The 24,222-nt window shown below is 42.8% G+C and overlaps 1 long non-coding RNA gene across 1 annotated transcript in view; it reads right to left on the bottom strand.

Annotated features, from left to right (window-relative positions):
• Positions 1-14,387: 14,387 nt before the first annotated feature.
• LOC123377906 overlaps positions 14,388-24,222 on the bottom strand; it is a 31,643-nt gene continuing 21,808 nt past the window's right edge. Inside the window, exon 3 of the long non-coding RNA XR_006582382.1 lies at positions 14,388-15,324. This is a non-coding gene — a long non-coding RNA (uncharacterized LOC123377906). The remainder of the gene's footprint in view (positions 15,325-24,222) is intronic.

Raw genomic sequence — 24,222 nt, 5'->3', positions numbered from 1 at the left:
TATTTCAAGAACTTTATAGTCACAGGCCTAGATTCTGATCTCAGTGGAATTGCTCTGTACTACACTAGTATAAATGATATCAAATCTAGCCCACCTGCATCTGTAGGATGAATCTCACTACTCATTTAAACCATACAACACTGCTGGTTTCACTGGGAAAGAATTTGGGCAACAGGTAGCAGGATTTGTCTCAGAATAGGAATGTGTCCTCTTTGTTCTAATAAAGCAGCAAAGAGTCCTGTGGCACCTTATAGACTAACAGACGTATTGGAGCATGAGCTTTCGTGGGTGAATACCCACTTCGTCGGATGCAGGATGCATTGTTCTAATGTGACCAAGTGGCTAAATGTGAGGTGGTGAGTCAGGAGCTAGGAGCCTAGGTTTCACGATGTGACAGAGAGACTGACAAGACTCATCAAGCCCTCAGATCGCTACCCCTTCCAGCTTTTCCACGTGGATACTGCTGAGAAGGACCTTGAGCGGATCACTGCAGACTATGGCTCCGGGAAGAAGGAAAAAGGAGGTTGAGGCGCAAGTGGTGTTCTCGTCCATCCTCCCTGTGGAAGGAAAAGGCCCAGGTAAAGACCATCAAATTGTGGAAGTCAATGAATGGCTATGCAGGTGGTGTTGGAGAGACGGCTTTGGATTTTTTGACCATGGGATAGTGTTCCAAGAAGGAGTGCTAGGCAGAGACGGGCTCCACTTAACGAAGAGCGGGAAGAACATCTTTGCAAGCAGGCTGGCTACCCTAGTGAGGAGGGCTTTAAACTAGGTTCACGGGGGGGGGGGGAAGGAGACCAAAGCCCTGAGGTAAGTGGGATGCTGGGAGGAAGCACAAGTAGGAGAGCGCAAGAGGGGAGGACTCCTGCCTCATACTGAGAAAGCAGGATGATTGGCAAGTTATCTTAAGTGCCTATACACAAATGCAAGAAGCCTGGGAAACAAGAAGGGAGAACTGGAAGTCCTGACACGGTCAAGGAATTATGATGTGATTGGAAAAACAGAGACTTGGTGGGATAAGTCACATGACTTGAGTACTGTCATGGATGACTATAAACTGTTCAGGAAGGACAGGAAGGGTAGAAAAAGGTGGAGGAGTTGCATTGTATGTAAGAGCAGTATGACTGCTCAGATCTCCAGTATGAAACTGCAGAAAAACTGGAGAGTCTCTGGATTCAGTTTAGAAGTGTGAGCAACAAGGGTGATGTCATGGTGGGAGTCTGCTATAGACCACCAGACCAGGGGGGATGAGGCTTTCTTCTGGCAACTAACAAGTTACTAGATCACAGGCCCTGGTTCTCATGGGAGACTTCAATCACCCTGACTTTGGCTGGGAGAGCAATACAGTGGTGCACTGACAGACAATCCAGGAAGTTTTTGGAAAGTGTAGGGGACAATTTCCTGGTGCAAGTGCTGGAGGAACCAACTAGGGGCAGAGCTCTTCTTGACCTGCTGCTCACCAACAGGGAAGAATTAGTAGGGGAAGAAAAAGTGGATAGGAACCTGGGAGGCAGTGACCATGAGATGGTTGAGTTCAGGATCCTGACACAAGGAAAAAAAGGAAAGGAGAGTAGCAGAATATGGACCCTGGACTTCAGAAAAACAGACTGATTCCTCAGGGAACTGATGGGTAGGATCCCCTGGGAGAACAAGATGAGGGGGAAAGGAGTCCAGGAGAGCTGACTATTTTAAAGAATCCATACTGAGGTTGCAGGAACAAGCCATCCCGATGTGTAGAAAGAATAGTAAATGTAGCAGGCGACCAGCTTGGTTTAACAGTGAAATCATTGCTGATCTTAAACACAAAAAAGAAGCAGTAGATTGGACAAATGACCAAGAAGGAGTATAAAAATATTGCTCAGGCATGCAGGACTGAAATCAGGAAGGCCAAATCACACTCAGAGTTGCAGCTAGCAAGGGATGTTAAGAGTAACCGGGGTTTCTTCAGGTATGTTAGCAACAAGAAGAGAGTCAAGGAAAGTGTGGTCCCCTTACTGAATGAGGAAGGCAACCTAGTGACAGAGGATGTGGAAAAAGCTAATGTACTTAATGCTTTGCCTCTGTATTCACAAACAAGGTCAGCTCCTAGACTACTGCACTGGGAGGAGGTGACCAACACTCTGTGGAGAAAGTACCACCATATATACTCCTTCATAAGCCGAATTTTTTAGTAAGAAATGGAAGCACCAGAGACCAGGTCCGCTTATGAATGGGTATAGAGAGGGAGAGGTGGGACACAGCCCCTCCCCCCAGAAGGAGCAAGGAGATGCAGCACAGCCAGAAGGGAAGAGGAGAGACTCTGGCCCTGCCACTTTTGGCCAAGCTGCTCTCCTTGCAGCCTCCAAAGCAGCTGCAGCTCCGGGGCTGACAGGCTGCAGCCGTGCTTCCTGGCTGCAGCCTGAGCATGATGGGGGCCATGCCGCCCGGCTGCAGCCCACTGGAACATACTGCAGCCGCACTGCCCATCCTGCTGGAGCAGCTCCAGCCAGGCCAGAAACATCCTCCCCTGGCCCTTCCCAGGCAAGGTGGGAAGGGGGGGGGAGTGTGGGGTTCTGGGCTACTCCCCTGACCCCCAGCTTCTCCCCCCAGAAAAATTTCCCCACCAGTTGCTGTCCCAGCTCATCAGGGTAAACAGCTAGCACGCCGGGACACTTGGTTGCTTTACCTCGAGTGTCTACTTAGGTTTACTTCCGTGCCTGCAAACAACCTCATCCCGCCAGCGGCTTATCCTAACGGCCCGGGAGCCAAAGTTTGCTGGCCCCTGAATTATCAGGTCAGCTTATGAATGTATCATAAAATGTTTCCATTTTTACTTATCAGTGGGTCGGCTTATAAACAAACCAGCTTAGGATAGTTCAGGACTATTTAGAAAAGCTGGACGAGCGCAAGTTCACGGGGCCAGATGCATTGCATCTGAGGGTGCTAAAGGAGTTGTCGGATGTGATTGCAGAGCCATGTTGTGAATTATACCTGTAGGCCATGCACCGTTTGTTTCCAGGCTGAGGCACAAAAACCAAAGATTTACAGTGTCTCCAAACAACCAAGTTTTATTGCGCAAGGTTCAAACAACGTTCGAACATGGTGTCCCCCTGCTAGTCAGGGAGAGACCCAGGCTGCAGATTACATAGAAGTTATATACACCTTTTAGGAGTGCATGCTACCCTCGTGGATCCGAAGCCTTAGCCAATAAACAAGCCATTTTCTTATCTTTAGCCTATAACAGCTAATCATTGTCCTTGTGCTGGCTATTGCACAGTCCAGCTGTTACCTTGCATACAAGAATTTTTCCTTAATTATGTTGTTGCTGCTCTTTTCCTATCCTCTTTCTTGTTTCTGGCTTTATCTTTCTTTAATGCTGCCTTTGGGAGCTGTGTATGTGATGTGCTCGCTTTTAGTTAATGATGGATACAAAATAGGGGAACTTACAAAATGAAGTCACTCATGCTAATTACCCTTAACACCCATTAGCCATTATCTTTGTAAACTCATGGTGATCGGGTGAGGTCCTGGATGACTGGAAAAAAAGGCTAATGTAGTACCCATCTTTAAAAAAGGGGAGGAGGAGGAGGATCTGGGGAACTACAGGCCAGTCGGCCTCACCTCAGTCCCTGGAAAAAATCATGGAGCAGGTCTTCAAGGAATCAATTCTGATTCACTTAGAGGAGAGGAAAGTGACCAGGAACATTCAGCATGCATTCACCAAGGACAAGTCATGCCTAACTAACCTAATTGCCTTCTATGATGAGATAACTGGCTCTGTGGATGAGGGGAAAGCAGTGGATGTGTTATTCTTTGACTTTAGCAAAGCTTTTGATACGGTCTCCCACAGTATTCTTGTTGGCAAGTTAAAGTAGTATGGGCTGTATGAATGGACTACGAGGTGGATAGAAAGCTGGCTAGATAGTTGGGCTCAATGAGTAGTGATCAATAGTTCCATGTCTAATTGGCAGCCGGTATCAAGCAGAGTGCCCCAAGGGTTGGTCCTGGGGCTGGTTTTGTTCAATATCTTAATTCATGATCTGGAGCAGGGGTAGGCAACCTATGGCACGAGTGCCGAAGGCAGCACACAAGCTGATTTTCAGCTGCACTCACACTGCCCGGGTCCTGGCCACCGGTTTGGAGGGCTCTTCATTTTAATTTAATTTTAAATGAAGCATCTTAAACATTTAAAAACCTTATTTACTTTACATACAATAGTTTAGTTATATTATAGACTTATAGAAAGACCTTCTACAAACATTAAAATGTTTTGCGTGCCAGAAATACCTTAAATTAGCGTGAATAAATGAAGACTTGGCACACCACTTCTGAAAGGTTGCCGACCCCTGATCTGGAGGATGGTGTGAACTGCACCCTCAGCAAGTTTGCAGTTGACACTAAACTGGGAGGAGTGGTAGATATGCTGAAGAGTAGGGATAGGATACAGAGGGACCTAGACAAATTAGACGATTGGGCCAAAAGAAACCTGATGAGGTTCAAGGATAAGTGTAGAGTCCTGCACTTAGGACGGAAGAATCCCATGCACTGCTACAGACTAGGGACCGAGTGGCTAGGGAGCAGTTCTGCAGAAGAGGACCTAGGGGTTACAGTGGACGAGAAGCTGAATATGAGTCGACAGTGTGCCCTTGTTGCCAAGAAGGCTAACGACATTTTGGGCTGTATAAGTAGGGGCACTGTCAGCAGATAGAGGGATGTGATCATTCCCCTCTATCCAGCATTAGTGAGGCCTCATTTGGAGTATTGTGTGTAGTTTTGGGCCCCACGCTACAAGAAGGATGTGGAAAAACTGGAAAGAGTCCAGCGGAGGGCAACAAATTGATTAGGGGGCTGGAGCACATGACTTATGAGGAGAGGCTGAGAGAACTGGGATTGTTTAGTCTGCAGAAGTGAAGAATGAGCGGGGGAGATTTGATAGTTGCTTTTAACTACCTGAAAGGGGGTTCCAAAGAGATGGATCTAGACTGTTCTCAGGTACTATATGACAGAAGAAGTAATGCTCTCAAGTTTCAGTGGGGGAGGTTTAGGTTGAATATTAGGGAAAAAAATTTCACTAGAAGGGTGAAGCACAGGAATGGGTTACCTAGGGAGGTGGTGGAATCTCCTTCCTTAGATGTTAAGGTCAGGCTTGAGAAAGCGCTGGCTGGGATGGTTTAGTTGGGGTTTGGTCCTACTTTGAGCAGGGGGTTGGACTAGATGACCTCCTGAGGTTCCTTCTAACTCAGATATTCTATGAAACTATGATCCCTGGACTAGAGCCTGATTAAGTTACATGCAGTAACGAGTCATTCCTGTATTTGGCTTTAGCCAATCCACAAGCCAGGAGCTGTCTGATGACTCTCAGAGTAGATATATAAAACTCACAGGAGAAACAGCAACTCATTCTGCTCTGTGTTGTGTCATGGCCTGGAACTCTCCTCTGCTTCTTCATAGATTCTAGGACTGGAAGGGATCTTCAGAGGTCATCCAGTCCAGTCCCCTGCCCTCATGGCAGGACCAAATACTGTCTAGACCATCCCAAATAGACATCTCTAACCTACTCTTAAATATCTCCAGAGATGGAGATTCCACAACCTCCCTAGGCAATTTATTCCAATGTTTAACCATCCTGACAGTTAGGAACCTTTTCCTAATGTCCACCCTAAACCTCCCTTGCTGCAGTTTAAGCCCATTGCTTCTTGTTCTATTCTTAGTGGCCAAGGTGAAGAAGTTTTCTCCCTCCTCATGACATCCTTTTAGATACCTGAAAACTGCTATCATGTCCCCTCTCAGTCTTCTCTTTTCCAAACTAAAGAAATCCAGTTCTTTCAGCCTTCCTTCATAGGTCATGTTCAAGACCTTTGATCATTCTTGTTGCTCTTAACTAGACTCTCTCCAAGAAAGATGGAGAAATTTAAATGCAGTGCCCAGAACTGGACACAATACTCCAGTTGAGGCCTAACCAGTGCAGAGTAGAGTGGAAGGAGGACTTTGTGTCTTGCTCACAATACACCTGTTAACGCATCCCAGAATCGTGTTGGCTTTTTTTTTTTTTGCAACAGCATCACACTGTTGACTCATTTAGCTTGTGGTCCACTATAACCCCTAGATCCTTTTCTGCCGTACTCATTCCTAGACAGCCTCTTCCCATTCTGTATGCGTGAAACTGATTGTTCCTTCCTAAGTGGAGCCCTTTGCATTTGTCTTTGTGCAACTTCATCCTGTTTACCTCAGACCATTTCTCGAAGTTGTCCAGATCATTTTGAATTATGACCCTATCCTCTAAAGCAGTTGCAATCCCTCCCAGTTTGGTATCATCTGCAAACTTAATAAGTGCACTTTCTATGCCAACATCTAAGTCATTGATGAAGATATTGACCAGAGCCAGTCCCAAAACAGACCCCTGCGGAACCCCACTTGTTATACCTTTCCAGCAGGATTGGGAACCAGTAATAACTACTCTGAGTATGGTTATCCAGCCAGTTATGCACCCACCTTCTAGTAGCCCCATCTAAGTTGTATTTGCTTAGGTTATTGATAAGAATATCATGCAAGACCATATCAAATGCCTTAAAGTCTAGGTAAACCATATCCACTGCTTCTCCCTTATCCACAAGGCTTGTTATCCATCAAAGAAAGCTATCACGTTTAACACGATTTGTTCTTTACAAATCTATGCTGGCTATCCCCTATCACCTTACCACCTTCCAAGTGTTTGCAGATGATTTCCTTAATTACTTGCTCCATTATCTTCCCTGGCACAGAAGTTAAACTAACTGGTCTGTAGTTTCCTGGATTGTTTTTATTTCCCTTTTTATACATAGGCACTATATTTGGCCTTTTCCAGTCTTCTGGAATCTGTCTCCCATGATTTTTCCAAAGAATAGCTAGAGGCTCAGATACCTCCTCTATTAGCTCCTTGAGTATTCTAGGATGCATTCAATCAGGCCCTGGTGACTTGCAGGCATCTAAATTTTCTAAGTGATTTTTAACTTTTTTCTTCATTTTATCTTCTAAACCTACCCCCTTCCCATTAGCATTCACTATGTTAGGCATTCCTTCAGACTTTTCTTTGTTTTGGTCTTCACAGAGGTCATTAAGCATCTCTGCCATTTCCAAGTTTCCTGCTATTGTTTCTCCCTCCTCACTGAGCAGAGGGGCTACCATATCCTTGGTCTTCCTCTTGCTTCTAGCGTATTGATAAGTCTTGTTTCCCTTTATTCCTGTAGGAAGTTTGAGCTCATTTTGTGCCTTTGCCTTTCTAATCTTGCCCCTGCATTGCTGTGTTTGCCTCTATTCATTCTTTGTAATCTGTCCTAGTTTCCATTTTTTATAAGACTCCTTTTTACATCATGCAAGATCTCGTGGTTAAGCCAAGGTGGTCTTTTGCCACATTTTCAATCTTTCCTACCCAGCGGAATAGCTTGCTTTTGGGCCCTTTGTAGTGTCCTTTTGAAAAACTGCCAACTCTCCTCTGTTTTTCCCCTCAGTTTTGATTCCCATAGGATCTTACCTATCAGCTCTCTGAGCTTAACAAAAAAAATCGACCTTCCTGAAATCCGTTGTCTCTATTTTGCTGTGCTGCGCTTGATAGTAGGGACAGATTAAAGGCCTTAGCCTGCTCCAGCCCTGCTTTTGCACCAGCCTAACTTCCAGCACTACTTTTACCTTGTTCCAACGCTGCTCTTGACTCTTTATTCTGCCTCTGACCACTAGTCCCAACTGCCACCATTTCAACCCCTAGGTCCAAACATCCTCACTTTGGTTGCTGACAACTTCTACACTACACATCACGAGCTAGCATTTGGGATGTTTTGGAAGCATTTCTTACAAAAGCAGTTACACTAGTGTAATTGAGATCAGAATTTGGCCTGTTGTCTCTCTGGGTCTTCTCAATCTTAGTTTAAGAGAACTCCTACTGAGTATACAGCCAAATAGAGTTCTACTTAGCTAGAGTAAATAATCTGGACCAAGGTCAATTGCATCCCTGAGCTGGTGGTAAGGATGCTAGATAGAACCGTGACTGAAGCACTGAGCCCACATTCCTCTCACTTTAACAATGGATGGGAAACATCCAATATCATAGAATCACAGGGTCAGAAGGGACCACAAGGGTCATCTACTCTAAATCCCTAATCTAAATGTTGGTTAAGAGGCATGTACAAAATCCTGAGTGCTGACTATCCTATCTCCCTTTAGGATCTACTTTTTATATAGCAGCAGCATACAAGCCTCAGAGGAAAATAAAATTAATGGTTTAGCTTCTCATAAGAAAGCTTGTTGAAAAAATTGCATGCTGAAACCAAAAATGTTTTGGGTTGTGGCAGTTTAAGCTGAAAAAAATATTTGGTTCTCATTTTTGCAACAAATACATTTTCCAAAAAAATTTTTTTATAGAAACAAGCGCTAAATTTTTAAACCAACATTCAGTGGAAAAATCACTCCCATTATGCAACCAGCTCAGCTCATAAGGGTCTTTTCTCTCTTCTTTATTCCCACTGGCCTTGTCTACAATAAATGTCTCACACACTAACTACCATGTTGGAGGACACAATTTTGTCCTTCATATGGAGGACAGTAGTCATATTTAAGAGCATATTATCTGGTCACAGTTAACCCTAGGAAGAACCCATGGAACCACATAGGAGAATGCCAAGGGTTGCACACCCATGTTCTAAAGTGGTTTGAATCTTAGGCTACAAAGTTTGAGGGGGCTGTAAGCTGCTGGTCTATCTCTGCAGCCCATGAAGGACTGGGCACTACACCCAGAGTTGGGTTCAGGCCATTTTCTCAGGGCTTCAGCTTTATAAATTGCATCAATCTTCAGCAAGACCAAAATGAAGTAATTCAATTTAAATCCAAGCATTATTTTCCCCAGTCTCCAGGCCTACCTTGCCAGAGCCCATCTGCTCCCAAGCGAACTCTCTCAATCTTCATATAGGCCATTTAACTGGGACTCCAGAGCCTATCATAAAGACAACCTGCTTCCTATTGGTATCCACTACAAATGAGTTTTCAATCTTTATAGAATCAGGTGCTCATCATGAAGTCCCTGAACCCCCCATCTGGATCTGATAATTCCCTATTGCAGGGCCTCAAACACCTGCTTGTGAAGGGGGCACTGCTTCAGAAAGGGCTCACTTTCCCTAGGGATCCCCCTAGCCCTAAGAGGGGCAGAGCACCTTGTTATTTTTTACACATTTCCTTTTCTGAAGTATCTGCTATTGATTTATGGTTATAAACTTTGGTAGTACTGAAATTATTGATGTTTCGTTTGGTAAGTCACCCACCAGCTCAGAAATAGCTTCTTTCCATAGGGCACCAAACCATGCTACTAGAATGATATTCAAATAGCTTTTGCTTGATAAGTACTTTCAAACACCACTGTAGCTAGAGCAGCATTTGGTGCTCCACTTCAGACAAGATTACCCTCAATAGCCAAGATAAGCTGTCCTGTCCACTGGCAGGATTTCTACATTATTTCTAAAAAACTGCAACACTCTTTAGTTAGAATTATGTATAAGTTTTTTCCCCAGAACTGACACTACCATGTTTTGCAAGACTGCACGTATAGGGTCTTAAAATGAAACCTAACAGAATTAGGTGGCTACAACTGTGAAAGTCAATTAAAGGGTCCAAACCCAGCCATTTATCTTCAATATTACAAAGTTCCAACTTAGTCTTTGCAGGTAGCTAGGCAGGTCATGGGTGCCACGTGAATAAGATGTTGGTACCAATAAATTGATGGATTGCAGGCACAGTTTAAGATTCCACTTGTCTTGCGGAACAGGAATTTTTCAACAGGAGGTCAATGTTTATTGAGTGGAATTCACCTTGCTAGGCAGAAGAAATGTAGAGGTTTCAGGACTGTATTCTAGGTCAAACTTAAATGTATATCTGATCTGCTTGAAATAAAGAATATTTTTGTGGATAGTTAAATTATTGAAATAAATCAAATCTTGATCACAACTATATTTTCCATGCTTGGTTAAAAAGGAAAGAAAAATCACTGCACATGAGAAAACTATATCACAATGAGAAAAAATAAACTGCTATCCTGACTTTTTTCCAACTAAGCTATGCAATTTAGCATTTCTTAATGCTGCCTCACTGTTCCACTTCACTTGCACCAACAGATGAAGCTGTAAGTTTGCCACATTTCCTCCATCCATTGCATCTGACAATCTATATCAGACATGGGAGCGGGGGAAGCTTGGGCAGACAGCAAGCAAGAAAGGGAACAGCTGAGCTGTAGTAAAAATCATGTAGAATTGCTCACAGGTCTGAGTGGAAAAGTGACCTGTGAAATGTGGATCATTTGACAGGGGTAAATATCATTGCCACATCAGACTTACTCCAGCAGTTCTATGCCACACTTTCCCCCCTAATAGCAACAAATAGTTGATTGATTTCTTGGTACTTGTTCTTACCTCAAAAATTGATAAAATAAGGAACAAGCCACAAAATAGAGACTGAGGAAGAAAATTGTCGGTAAAAGTTGCCCTCAAACAAACTGAAAACCAACTGCCAAATTCCCCTCTGACTACCCTGGCTAAATACAAGTACCTAAGGTAACTAGAACAGAATTTAGTTCTAAAAAGTTAGATATCTTGGTAGGAAATCATGTTACTGTTGACTGTTATCCCTGTTTCTTTCCTTTGATTTAATTCCTTTAATATTTAATTGTGCAATTCTCTGGTCCAACTGGAAGCAAGTCATTTTCACATTGATAAAGGGGGGCTTTGGAATTCTGTAACATTGATATGTGGCTCTAGGAAGCATGGATACACTTTTTGTAGCTGCCCAGCAAACACAAAGAAATAAAGCAAACAACAATTTTTAAACGTAGCCACTGGTTTTTCTAAAAGCCTGCATTGATTAGAAAGCCATTTCCTGTGAAGTCCTGAGGAATCTAGCTACATTTATTGGCATGCTTACAGATAGTAATTACAAGCAAACAAGAGGCAAAGGCAAAAAGGTACGGCCATTCAAAACTCATCTTATGAATGTAACATCTTGAGGTACACATTGTCCAAGAGCCACCTACTCAAATCCAGTTTAGCAGGACTTGTGTTTCTACTTATGCCAGGATTTGAAACTGCACTCATTTGCTATTATGGTTATCTAGTACTACTGGAGCTGAGCAGGGCACTGCAGTTTCATTCCACAGGAAGCTTCTCAGTAGGTTTGTCCCCTATGAAGGTTTAAATTAGGTTTACGTTGCAGGGGTCCCCAATGCAGTGCCTGTGGACACCATGGCGCTCGCCGGGGCATCTAAGTGTGCCCATGCACTGGCCGGTGGACGAGCATCCACCAAAATGATGCCAACAAGCAGCGGCATTCAGAGGCGTCACCACTGAAATGCTGCCGATTTTTGACAGCGACACCCCTGGATGATGCTGCTTGTTGGCAGTATTTTGGCAGCAACATCTACTGATGTTGCCACTTGTCAGTGGCATTTTGGTGGATGCTCATTCGCAGCCATGGTCTTCCGTGGCTCGTCGTCTGGCGCCTGCCAGACGAAAAAAATTTGGGCACCACTGCATTAGGGTAACATTAGCTAACACATGGTTAGGTCAGGGATAGCAAACAACTTTTACCTTTATGTGGATGCAAGTTAACACCTTTTGTCAACTAGTGGACTCTATGCTCTCAGACTACACTGAGAAGAAAGGTTAATACCTGCATCGACACAAGAGGAAAGGTCATAACCTAATCCTGTAGACTTTTCCTAATCTTGACAAAACCCAAACGTCAAGTTTGAAAGACACCATTTTTCCTCTTGTTTCAAGTCAAAGTAATAACCACCAGCTTTCTTATAGTATAATGCAAAACCTGTAAATCAGGCCAAGATTGTTCAAAAGGGCTGTAAAACCTGGTGAACTTGGCCCAAGTTTCAGATTCCAGACAGACAACCCAAGTGAGTAAGTTTCGCTTGGCTTGGGGTTTTCACTATGGAACTATTACACAGATATTTGAAGGAGGAGTACTTGTAGCACATTAGAGACTGACTAATTTGAGAATAAGCTTTCATGGGCTAAAATCCACTTCATCAGCTGCATGCAGTGGAAAATACAGCAGGAAGATATACACACGAAAAAATGGGTGTTGCCATGCAAGCTATAACAAGAGTAATCAATTAAGGTGGGCTATTAGCAGGAGGAAAAACTTTTGTAGTGATGATCAGGATGGTCCATTTCCAAACAGTTGACAAAAAGGTGTCAACAATAGGGGAATAAATAGTATGGGGAAATAGTTCTTACTTTGTGCAATGACCCATTCAATCCCAGTCTTCATTCAAGCCTATTTTAAAAGGTGTCCAGTTTGCAAATTAACTCCATTCTGCAGTTTCTCATTGGAGTCCGTTTTTGAATTTTGTTGGAGTATTGTGCCTTGAGACACACCTACAAGATCTCTATCAAACCTTCTTACACCTACAATACCCACCTGCTGAAGTGAAGAAAGATTGACAGAGCCAGAAGAGTACCCAGAAGTCACCTACTACAGAACAGGCCCAACAAAGAAAGTAACAGAATGCCACTAGCTGTCACCTTCAGCCCCCAACGAAAACCTCTCCAGCGCATCAAGGATCTACAACCTATCCTGAAAGATGATCCCTCACTCACAGATCTTGGGAGACAGACCCCAACCTGAAGCAAATACTCACCAGCAACCACACACTAATCCAGGAACCTATCCTTGCAAAGCCCATTGCCAACTCTGTCCACATATCTATTCAGGGGACATCATCATAGGACCTAATCACATCAGCCACACTATCAGAGGCTCATTCACCTGCACATCTACCGATGTGAAATATGCCCCTCTGCTATGTACATTGGCCAAACCGGACAGTCTCTACACAAAATAAATGAACACAAATCAGAGGTCAAGAATTATAACATTCAAAAACCAGTTGGAGAACACTTCAACCTCCCTGAACATTCAATTACAGACCTCAAAATCACAATACACCAACAAAAAACTTCAAAAACAGATTCCAATGAGAAACTGCAGATTTGGAATTAATTTGTAAACTGGACACAATTAATATAGGCTTGAATGAAGACTGGGAGTGGATGGGTTATTGCACAAAGTAAGAACTATTTCCCCATGCTAATTCTCCCCTACTGTTATTCACACCTTCTTGTGAACTGTTGGAAATGGGCCATCCTGATCACTACAAAAGTTTCTCCTGCTGATAACCCACCTTAATTGATTACTCTTGTTATTGTTGGTATGGCAACACCCATTTTTTCCCCTCACACACACCCCTTCCTACTGCATTTTCCTCTGCATGCATACAATGAAGAGGATTTTAGCCCATGAACGCTTATGCTCAAATGAATTTGCTAGTGTTTAAGGTGTCACAAGTACTCCTCATTCTTTTTGCTGATACAGACTAACACGACTACCACTCTGAAACCTGTCAGCTATTTGGAACCTATTCATCTGAGCCAAGATACAGTGCAACATCATACAGTGAAGCAAAATGGAAGTCCACACTTGTACAGTGCAAAATGCACTTCCCATGAGTGTGAATTAGAGCTCTGCAAATGGTTTCACTGTGGCATTGCCTTTTGAAAAGACAATTGGTTGGTGCTTTCTGGCATGTTGACCTCATTTCACTATTCTACTTCAGCGATATTGGCCTTGAAGAGCTCAAGAGACAATTTGCCAGCAAATGCAGCTCCAGTGTATGATGTGACATTGCATTGTTGCAAGATAAGGTCATTGCCAAAAGCTGTGATGCCATGATACAGACATTACAATGCAATGTCAGGTTGTCACTATGTTTATGGTTTATCTTCTGGCAACTGGAAGTCCTGAGATCCACAGTATTTACTTTCTCTGCTCACCTCTTCCTAGCTATTTGCTCAGAGACAGGAGTTCTTCTCCCCTCCTTGCAGCTTGGAAGGGCAAGAAGAACTCATGGCAACTTCTATCTTTGTCCATAGCAGTAAGTGATGATTAAAATCAATGAGCAGCACAAAAGTCACATGTGGGGTCCCAAAAAGGCAAAGTATGGCTCTGCAGACACAGGGTCTGATTCAGGGCCAGCTCCAGGCACCAACTCAGCAAGCAGGTGCTTGGGGTGGCCAAGGGGAAGGGGCAGCACATTGGGCTCTTCAGCAGTGGGTCCCTCAGTCCCTCTCGGAGGGAAGGATCTGCCGCCAAACAAGAAAGCAGCACGGTGGAACTGCCGCCAATCATGGCTTTTCCCTCCCTCTCTCCCCCCTGGCACTTGGGGTGGCAAAAACCCTGGAGCTGACCCTGGTCTGAGTCTTCACTGCCATGCACCTTGTGAGATCATCATCAGTGCAAAGTGAATGCAAAATATTACCAAGTCAGAATGGTAGTGTTTTACATCCACTTTGTACTAAGGTAAACAATTCACAGGGCCAAGGAGAATTGGGCCAGAGACTGAGTATTACCATTCTACATACTGAGGCTAGGAACACACTGTCTCTTCTGGGATGAATGCCTGACACAAACAGATTATCACAGATCTTCGAAGTTTCAGGGGAACTGGGATAATTTAGTACAGCAGCACACAGCAGTCTGAACACTTTGCTGAAGTTTATGCAACTCATTCTGGAAGTCTCACTAGAACAGATTCTTCCATCAGATTTCCGAGTCAGATAAGCTGCAGCTAAAGGCTCCCTCACTTCTTCCACTGGATGACCTCTAGCTGCGCAAAGACACAGCAACAACAAAAAAAAGCTTTTGGAAAACTTGTACAAAAAAGGTTTTGGGGTAAGGTTCCAGTTCCTGGCATTGCCTATTGCATACAAACCAGCACAGATACACTAACTGTATGAAGAAATGTCCTTTTCCTCCCCCCTGAAAATTTGTTGGGGAACAAAGTATATGACTTTGCACATGGTCATTTCCTTCCAACTGGGGAGGGATCAAAGATTAGCTTTCTGATCAAATGGGAAATGTGACTTCTGGTGTGCAAAGGTATCAGTCAGGGCAGAACTCAGTCTCTGTATTTACTTTAAGCTTTTTTCCTTGTGGTTTCACTGATGGGTTAGCCCTTTATTGAAATTCTGTCACTCAATTGAAAGCATTGCTATTGGCTTCAGTGGGAACAGAGTTAGGCCAATTACACCTTTCCCAGTATCCAGCTGTAGTCAAGACACAGGGCCCAATCCTGTGAGGCCCTGAGAATCTTCACATTGGTCAGGACCATCAATGTCTGGCATCCAGGTCTCTTCTTCAGCTTCAAGCTTGAAAACAGTCCCCAGCAGTAAACATCTCAGCAAAGATGTGTCTATATAACTAGCAGTAATGTGAAAGGTTGGACACCTTGACAATACGTTGATGTTTCCATTTGACATGGCCCTAGGAATAGCAAAGGAATTTGTTTTAGGATGGCTCTTATTTTAATAGCAGATAAATATGCATGATCTTAGTTTTATGACAGATGTCAAGAATACTGAAATGTAGTATAGGGAAGATAATTTTATTGCCACAGCAGGAGACACCTTATGTGATTAATGGATCTCCCTTTTCTAGTTTACTTTTTTTGTCAGATTACTGACAGGAAAGAAGAAATGTCAAAACGGGTGAATATGCATATGCTACTGTGCATGGTTTATGACTGCTACAGAGAGTATTCATTAGACAAAATTAAATACAAAAACTGCATATAAATGTTACCATTTAGACAGACAAATGCCAGAAAATTCAAACGGAAGACTAAAACACAGGGTCTGTGCAACACTTGTGTAAAAGATTAAACAAAGGTAAAGACACCTCACAAGCAGAGATTTCAGCATGAGGTTTGACATTCCTAAATCTTTGTCAGTATGTCTCACAATGGAGAACATTGGCTAGACATAACTTTGTATGGAATTCTCAGAAGTGGTTACAAAAGATGAAAGGGACTGATCCTGAGTACATGCTGTGCATACTTATTACCTAATGATTTTGAAAGGGGAGTGAGTACAAGACAGGATCTGGTTATTTAATATGGTTTTATAACATTTAAAAATGGAGTGTTTTTTCCTTTTTACATTCAATACGTATTTGATGTACAGATTGTGCCTTTAAAGACACAGCTCTGAGTGCCCACCCAGTAACCAAACAAGCTACCTCTACTTGCATATTTGGGGTAATGTGCTTCATGGTGGGGGGAAGTGAACAAAGAGGAATCCTGTGCTACTCAACCATAGGAACTGTAACTCACTTGTGTGGAGTAAGCATAGGTGAGACTTTTCACCTTTCCCTGACTTCCTACTTGTGCAGTTCTAAGCTGCTGATCAGTGAGAGCTGCAAGTTCCTATCAGTGCCTGATTCAGAGAAGTCTATTATAGCCCCCAGGGAGAGAGTCTGCCCCATTAGCTGAAACACAGATTCATGCTTTCAGCTCTAGAGATCTCTTGTTCAGTCTCTAGTGTGTGGGTAGTCACATAACTGGGGGCTTGTCTGGGATTTATCCAAGCCTGTTGAGGCTGGCAGCTAGGGTGACCAGATGTTTGATTTTATAGGGACAGTCCCAATTTGTGTGTCTCTCTTATGTAGGGTCCTATTACCCCCCCACCCCCTGTCCCAATTTTAGATTTGCTGTCTGGTCACCCTACTGGCAGCAGTTGAACAGATTCGTGTTCTTGCAGTTACTGAAAACTGCACTGAAATTGCATACTCTCACTTGAAATGCTCAGGAGGTTTTCCTGATCTGGCCTGCAGACTAGGAGGCTCTGTGGAGAAGCATGCATTTTGTGCCTAGCAGCAGTCTGTCTGCTAACAACCTGGGGTGAGTTGTGCACCACTGTTTTAGGGAGCAGTCTGCTTTGGCTTTCTGTTTTTGGGTTCTTTGTGTTATTCTGAATTCAGAATAAGTAACTTATTTCACAACCTTCTACCTGACTTTTTTTTTTAAAACTTTTCATTGACATGAGCAAGAGTTGTGTCTCAGTAAAGACTGTAGGTCACCCTAAATATCTATCTAAATGAACAATTGAGGAAGCAACTTTGATGTTTTCAAGTCACTAGTTAGAGATACTCCCAACATTCAGAAGCATTCAGGGAGTGTGAGGATGCAAAAAACAAAGACCTAATCCTGGACCCAAATGTAGCACATTAGGATTTGTTTTTATCATGGCCCAAATCAGAACCATAAGCTTGTGGGGTTTTCAAAATCTGAATTGTGTCACTCAAACCCATACATATAAGGAGTTCTTTTCACACTGGAAAGGAGTTTCATCCTTAACTTTCACTTTACTCTTTTGTTATGAAAATGTTAATTGTATTAGCAACATAGCTTCTGAATTTAATTTTCCTTTGGTATCTGAGACTTTGGAATACACTCCACTCCTTACTCAGGACAGTTCTAAAGTTACAACATCAGAGTGAGTGTTCTTATTTTAGCAATTCTTACACATACTTCTAAATGTTACTCAATCATTTCATCATTACACATCAGAACAAATCTACTGTACAAGGAAAGCTAAGTCCCGCTTACAGACCTTGACATAGCCTGGCTTTCCTTTATGGATGTGTTCAAAAAGTTAACTCCAAACTGGTCCAAGTGATGCCTGGGAATTTCAGTTTAAAAAAAGGAGCATCTTCTGGAAAAATGGGACTCTACACCCCCTTTTACATCTGCAGCCTGGATCTCCTCTCCTCCTATTTACATTTCCCTTGGATAAACACTTAACTGAAGAGGGGCAGCCTGATACCTTTCAAATAATTGGACATAAAACTCTTTAATGAGAGAGTTCAACTTCAACTGGAGTCAATGGGTCAAATTCTGCCCACACCTCTACAGCCACACTGAAGTCAATGGAGTTCCATGAGCATAGAGGATAGAATCGGGCCCAATGAATTCCTTGTGTTAGCGGAAACAGATTCAAATGTACGTTTCTATGGAACAGCCTTTAAAGTACATAGAATATCAATTTCCATTTTATTGACAACTAACCAAGGGGATGGGGGGAAGAAAGGAAAGAAAATTAAAGAAACAAGCCTAATTATAAAAGTAAACTCATAGCAATGTCAGCCAAAGTTCAGCTACTTCCTTTGCTAAAGCTGTCAGTAGTCACAGAACAAGTTGTATGGCAGCAGCAAAAGCACACATTTGAAACAGAGAAAGCTATGCATACTTGCATGACAAATAATCTCATTAAAGAAACAAATTACACACTGCCAACAGAATACTATCCGCCTTAAACTTCTATGGTGCCATGGGTTTTTAGATCAACCCACTTCATATGTCGAGAGTATTTGAGCTTGTATAATTGGCGCAAAAATAATCCTTTTGTTTCCAGATTGATAGAATCACTTGTACTGCATCCAAGAACTGCCAGAAGATTAAGTTAGTAATGAGATTGTACTTTTCCCCATTCTCGTTAGTTTGTCAGGACAAATAATTGATGTGCCATTTTCTGTTCTTGCCATGAGAATGGATTAACACTGGTGTTTTCTCTTCAATAAACTGTTTTCCGAGATGTTTAAAAACAGACTTAGCAGGCTAAGAGAAACCCTTCTCTCCAGAAAACAAGTGAGATTATCTGGCTTTTTTCCCCTCTGTTTATATATTTTCTGCTACCAGTGCACTGTTTTCTTTTAGTAGAAAACAGTATTTTTATGTTGGCTCATACCGTGTTGTACAATGTTGACCTTTTCCACCATGTGTATTTGTTTTAGAGATATCCCAGGTTTCCATACCAAAGATTCAGGTGTCTGCAAAAATGGTGTTCTGCTGACCTATAGCTAATCTAGCTATTTTGTTACCCATGAAACAATTTGTCTATAAACAAAAATGTCATAGGACCACCTTTCAGATGCTGCAGAGGTTTCTATTACATACGTGCCCTAACATTTATTTTGCTCCTTTGGACACTTAACCTGCACTAGTGTCAGGCTTAGTCTCAGGCTACTACTAGTCCATTCACACTGGGATATACTCTAACATTCTGCACAAGTCACCATTTTTAAAACCAATTTGTTTCACAAATGTTTGTCTCCTGGAACAATATTGGTCTCAGTTTTGCATCATGACCCATTGGGTTAGAAATGGAAATTTTAGACCACTAAAAAAGGAGAGATATTCCTAACTTTCCAAGCAAAGCACACAACACTTGTTTTTAGCCCTGGTAGGGAGTGAAATAAAAGACTAACATAATACATGGAAAAGCTGTTTCTTTAAATTATGACCATATATGTTTTCCTTTGTCAAAGTAACACTGATCTGACAATACAGTAATATATACAGTCCGCAGGAGATACTGACTCCCCTTCTTGCTATTTCATGAACACCTGTAGAACTTTTCCCACAAGAGATTAAACAGCAAACAACTTACCTAGTTTTTTTAAGACCATCCTATAGAATTCCACAGATTATATCATATCCCTGATATAGAATTCTATAGAGTAATTAAAACAGAAAAACCTAATGAAAAGATGTTCTGTATTAAATGTTATAAGTTCTTACATTAATAGAAGATTACCCTTCCAAAGAAGCTACTTCATGTCATCTATTAAATTCTATAGTTTCCAAATGGGATACAAGAAATGAATATCAAAAATATATAAATTGATAGAGCTTATTTGTGGAGTGCAATTGTAATGCAATAAACAGAAATATGCAAGATTAAGTTTGAAACTATTGATATAAAGACAGTCCTGAAGTTTTAAATATTAAATCTGAAATTTATGCTCAACCAGATCCATCTTCACAAAGCAATAGGAAAGCTAATATTTTATGCCTATGGATTATTTTTGAATTTGCACAAATTTCAAGTTCCTTACTCAGTTTTTGCTAGTGAATAGTACTAGAGTTTCATCCAAAGCTCTTTGAAGTTAATGGGAAAAAATCCAATGGAAAGAATCAACCCATTTTAAAATCAAATGGGCATAGTTCAGCAATCCATACCATTGAGCAAAGCATTTAAGAACATGCTTACCTTAAGCACATGCTTAGTGATTTGTCAAACTGGGATTGATTTAACTATACGCTTGTGCGCTTTGCTGATTTGGGGTATGTATCCCTATTTCTCACACACGTTTTTGCCATCTCCAAGAGCTTAGGGATGTAGGCAGTGATCAGTCGATAACCAAGTGCCACAGCATGCTTGCTTTTTAAAGGTCACTATAGACTTTTGTCCAGATCAGGAGCATGAGGGATTACAAGCACTCCTGAGAGACGTGTGGCATAGGACTAGTGTTATATTGTTTTAACTATTTAACACAAATGGTTTCCACAATGCAGTTTTCCTGCATTATCTACAAGTTACGTATGGTGGAAAAAAAAGCAAATCAGTATTGCCAAAGTGTGATTAAAAAAAAGTTTTCCACGAATCTCTCAAAACTGAGAAGAATCCCAGTGTTTCCAAAGGAAGAGGAATCCTCACTCTTTGCTAGCCTTGCATAGAAAGGTAGTACCATGGCATCAAAAATTAGGAGCAGATTAGACATTATGGTGATGAGACTTGTAGGTACCTGATAGCTTACCATTATCAATACATAAAGAACGTTCAGCAATTACAATTCTGGCAGGGTGTATGAGCACCTAGAGCAGTGGTTCTCAAACTTTTTTGTACTGGTGACCCCTTTCACGTAGCAAGCCTGAGTGTGGCCCCCCTTAAAATATATTAAAGTTATTTTCCTTTATGACTCCATTATAAATGCTGGAGGCAAAGTGGGGTTTGAGGTAGAGGCTGGAAGAGCATGACCCCCATGTAATAACCTCATGACCCTCTGAGGGGTCCCAACCCCCAGTTTGAGAACCCCTTACCTAGAATGATGGATACTGATAAAGATCTATTGGTATCTAATTTATCTTTTTTCCAGATTTTTATCCAGCATCCAACAATTTAGTATCTGAGCACCTCACAATTATTAAATAAAGATATAGCTTTCTTTCTCCTTCTGCCTACTCCTCCATCCACAGGACAATGGTTTGAATTTTTTTTAAATAAAATTAAGTGCACAGTAATCTTTTCATTTCACTGTGTTCTGAAAGTGGCGAGCTTGACAGTAATTCTTCTCTCTTCTGGAAGCAAGTTCCTCATTCTAAGTTCAGCTGTTTTAAAAGTTGTCTCCATGTACTTACAAGCCTCCCTTAGAGGTTAGCAGTCTCAGAACACAGCTGTCACGAGATGTCCTGTCAAGGAGGGAGGGAGGATTTTATGGCATGAAACGCTTGAATATCCAGATCAGTATATTGGATTTGACTCTGTATTCAATGGGGAGCTAGTGTAGTGCAGAGCACTGAAGTAATGTGCTCACATTGGCTCATGTTGCTCAGCAGTAGATCTGTTGCCTCCAATACTATCTCTATGCCAGAAAGCTCTTCCTCAGCCTCTGTCAAATAGCCTCTCTTATTGGGAAGCTCTTGGTGTTTTTTTAAGAGCATATTTCTGTGAGACTATGCAGTAAAGTGAAATTGCCAATGTGACATGGTAGAAGCTGATGAGAAAACTATCTCCAAAATAAATGGCCGTTGAAAGGTATTTGCCAATGATGAAAGAATACCTAAACAGCATTTTGTTTTCCAAGGCATCTCTATACAGGTCAACTCCTCACAAAGTAAAGCAACCCCCTGCCTGGATGGCCGATATCCAAGAATTTTGCAGCAAAACATTACAACTCAATTAGGTTCTTCCAATTATGAGAAGCTTCCCATTTGTTCAAAACTCCTGTGAAACTGAAGTTTCCATATCCTCTAAGCCAGATTTCATTCTATTACTCTGAAACCTAAACATTGTTTTCATTCAGCCAGCAAGGGATAATTCCCGAGTCTCAGGTTACATTGAATACTTGATATGTACCTTCAAAAATACCCAGAAAACTAAGGTAGAGTCAGGAAACTTTTCGGTTGGTATAGGATGTACTCAGGATCATTCACACCAAGAATATCACTCAAAGGGCCAGGTACTTCAGTGCCAGCTTTGGTTTCAGGGAGCAGACACCATTATTTAGGGCCCCGAACTGCAAAATGAATGAAGTAAGGTGGATCCCTGTGCTTGTAGGGTGCCCTGCTGACTTTGGCATTTCCATACAGGCAAAGGGCTTCACCCATATGCAGGGCTGCCCAGAGGATTCCGGGGGCCCGGGGTCTTCGGCGGCGGGGGGCCCTTCCGTTCCTGGACCCGCCGCCGAAGTGCCCCGAAGACCCGCGGTGGGGGCCCCCCCGCCGCCGAATTACCGCCGAAGCGGGACCCGCCACCGAAGCGCAGCCTGGTCTTTGGCGGTAATTTGGCGGAGGGGGGCCCCCGCCACGGGTCTTCGGGGGCACTTCGGTGGCGGGTCCCGGAACAGAAGGGCCCCCCCCACCACCGAATTACCACTGAAGACCAAGCTGAACTTCGGCGGCGGGTCCCACTCCGTCTTCGGTGGTAATTCGCCAGCGGGGGGGTCCTTCTGCCCCGGAGTGGAAGGACCCCCCCGCTGGCGAAGACCGGGAGCAAAGCTCCTGCGCCCGGCCCTGCAAGAGTTTGCCGGGCACCCCGGAGCGAGTGAGGGACCCCGCTCCAGGGGCCCTGAAAAAACTCTGGTGGGGGCCCCTGTGGGGCTCGGGGCCTGGGGCAAATTGCCCCTCTTGCCCCCCCCTCTGGGCGGCCCTGCCCATATGGACTTGGTGCAGGATCAGGGCAAGCTTTCAGCATGGGCTTCCCTTTATTGTGTGTCTGTATGGCAACTAACACAATGGACCTGCCCTTCACGGGGCTTCCAGATGCTAGTGTAATAAAAATAGTAATAATTTGCCCTGCAGGTTTTTTCCAGCAATTTAGAAGGAAAAGCAAACTTTTGAGTTCATAGGCTCTGCTGTGAATTCTGCTCCATTTCAAACTCCTGTCTTTGCTACTGCTATGAAACAACCCAGATTTTTTCCCTTTACAAGAGGGAAAAAATACTTGAGAAACTTAACAATGAATCAGCTGGAAACCAAAGAATTCAGAAATTCACAGAAGTTGGATTTATAATGATCGACCTGCAGTATATTACTTCCTTGGAAGATAAATTATGATGAGCCAATTTCAAATGATAGCATTAAAACATCCCTGAAGGTTTAGAAAGCTGTACGTTTGTGAGATGTAGAATACAGGAATAAGAAGTGCTGTGTATTAAAATGGTTTAGCTATTGTTGAAGCAGCAAAGAGTCCTGTGGCACCTTATAGACTAACAGACGTATTGGAGCATGAGCTTTCGTCGGTGATGTATTCACCCACAAAAGCTCATGCTCCAATACGTCTGTTAGTCTATAAGGTGCCACAGGATTCTTTGCTGCTTTTACAGATCCAGACTAACACGGCTACCCCTCTGATACTTAGCTATTGTTGGTAGGTTATCAGGATTATAATGAAGCTCCTATATCATTGGAAAAGCAGAGGCTAAACATGAAAGATGCCTGTAGGAGAGCAGATCGAAAAACAAAAAGGATAATATTTTAAGGTTAATATTCTAATCTTTGCCAAAAATGGGTTTACTAGCAAGGGATGAGAACATGGTGGACCTAGATGGGTAGTGAACATGTGTGGCCCCACTCCTCAGCATCATTTCTCCTCTTCCACAGACCCTATAGACCACTTTGAGAGGTGTGCGTTTTGGGCCATATACTCTGTGGGAGGTAAGGGGACGCCTCTTTCTTCAGCATCATTTATCCCTTAGACCATGAATTCCTGTATGTGACCTTGAGAGAATGAATTCATTCCCCCTCTGCACTATAAACCCCTCCCCAACACAGTGGAGGCTCTAGGGCTGCAATTGGAGGAAGAATTTTTACATCAACATACTTACAGGGTTGCCATGGAGCTAGAAGAAGTCAGAGAAGCCTGTTTGGAGGTACAGAGTCTTTGTGCAGATTATCAGAGGTGTAGCCGTGTTAGTCTGGATCTGTACAAAAGCAGCAAAGAGTCCTGTGGCAACATATGTCTGTTAGTCTATAAGGTGCCGCAGGACTCTTTGCTGCTTTTGTGCAGATTGTTTTATTTGCCTATGAGGAGCCAAAGCATAGGTGTCAGGAATCTGCTGGCTTTGTGGGACAAACTTCCTATGTCTTCAAGTAGGGTACATCTATACTGCAATCACAGGGTATGATTGCAGCTGTGGTGGACCTAACCAAGCTAGCTTTGATCTAGTTAGCTCTGGTCCTGGAGCAGCTCAGCTGCAGTAGTACATGCTTCGGTGTGGGCTGCCCTGTGAGTAATTATCCAGGGTTCAACAACACAGCTTCACTGTTTTGGAACCCAAGATATAGCTAGATTAAAGCAAAAACAGATATCTACTCCATTTGCA

This window comes from Mauremys mutica, chromosome 9 (assembly GCF_020497125.1).
Source record: "Mauremys mutica isolate MM-2020 ecotype Southern chromosome 9, ASM2049712v1, whole genome shotgun sequence".
NCBI lineage: Eukaryota > Metazoa > Chordata > Testudines > Geoemydidae > Mauremys > Mauremys mutica.
The sequence above is the reverse complement of the archived record's forward strand: the minus strand, read 5'-3'. Positions and strand labels throughout refer to the sequence as shown.